Source organism: Scyliorhinus canicula, chromosome 11 (genome assembly GCF_902713615.1).
Source record: "Scyliorhinus canicula chromosome 11, sScyCan1.1, whole genome shotgun sequence".
NCBI lineage: Eukaryota > Metazoa > Chordata > Chondrichthyes > Carcharhiniformes > Scyliorhinidae > Scyliorhinus > Scyliorhinus canicula.
In genome coordinates this window covers 37,247,558-37,248,997 of record NC_052156.1, presented here as the reverse complement: position 1 = coordinate 37,248,997, position 1,440 = coordinate 37,247,558, and positions in this window count along the sequence as shown.

Genomic DNA, 1,440 nt, shown 5'->3' with positions numbered 1-1,440 from the left:
ATTAGCTACCCACTCCCTGGCCTGCATGCTTTGGACTGTTCAACATTGTCGTTGTATGTGTTGGCATCCCCCCCAACCCCCCCAGGAGAATGCTGCACATGAGGCTTTGCCAGTACACACGAGGCCTCATACAGCGCCTCCTTGGCAACTGCCGCCCCTCCTCGGCGAGCTGGGCAGCTGGCTCTCCAACCTGGCTGGCTGCAATCTGCCCAACTGCTGCGCGCAACACTGCTGCAGCTTCCATCTCTCCTCGGGCAACTCCCGCTCATACAGCTGCCGGGTATCCTGCAGAGTTGCCGCGACCCTGGGCAGCACGGTAGCATTGTGGATAGCACAATTGCTTCACAGCTCCCATGTTCGATTCCAGCTTGGGTCACTGTCTGTGCGGAGTCTGCACGTCCTCCCCGTGTGTGCATGGGTTTCCTCCGGGTGCTCCGGTTTCCTCCCACAGTCCAAAGATGTGCAGGTTAGGTGGATTGTCCATGTTAAATTGCCCTTAGTGTTGGGTGGGGTTACTGGGTTATGGGGATAGGGTGGAGGTGTTGACCTTGGGTAGGGTGCTCTTTCCAAGAGCCGGTGCAGACTCGATGGGCCAAATGGCCTCCTTCTGTACTGTAAATTCTATGATCTATGACCAGCAGGACGGACACCATTGCTGGTCGGATTCTAAAATCCTTGTCTGCAGGGGGTGAAAGGTCGACATGTTAGTGTGGTGCGTATCCTTCGGCCCAACCAGGTCCACTGGGCTACACAGTGGCCTTCCCCCTGCCCCATCCCCTCACGTCTGCCCAATGGGTGTTTCCCTGGGTGATCCGCCGGTGGGTGGTGGCCGGTTGGGCAGGGAGATTGGGACGGGGGTTGGGTGGAGAGTTTGGGGCGGGAGGTGTGGCAGGGGTCACTGTGGTGAACTAGGGGCCAAAGTTGGGTGGTCGGTGGGTGCTTGGCAAGATAGCCGCTGTAATGGTGTTTGGTGCCTGGGCATTTCCCCAGTCCAGTGGGAGGGCCACCCCGGCTGCTCAGCCAGTTTACACCACCCCAGCCCTGGCAGCACCAACCCTCCCCCACCTCAGCCAGCACGGCAGTGTCTGGCCTGGCAGCCTTCAGTCACTCCTCTCCGTGTCCTACCTCCCCTCTCTCTCAGCAGCCACTACGCCAGGTTCACAATTTTTAAAAGCACATGTGGACCGTGCCATCGGGAACTGGCCCATCGGAGGCGGAGAATCGCGGGTGGGCCCACAAATGAGATGCAAACATGTTTAAACTGCAGGCAGTGCGCGTCGCATTTACGCCATTTTCAGGTGACAGAGAATCGCGATTTGCCGTCAAATCGGCACCTGCCACGATTTTGGCATCAGAAAACGTTCTCCGCCCAATCACATTTCCCGATTTTGGCATCAGCCCTTGGAGAATCCCGCCCCGGAGTTAAGAGTTAAGGAGCAG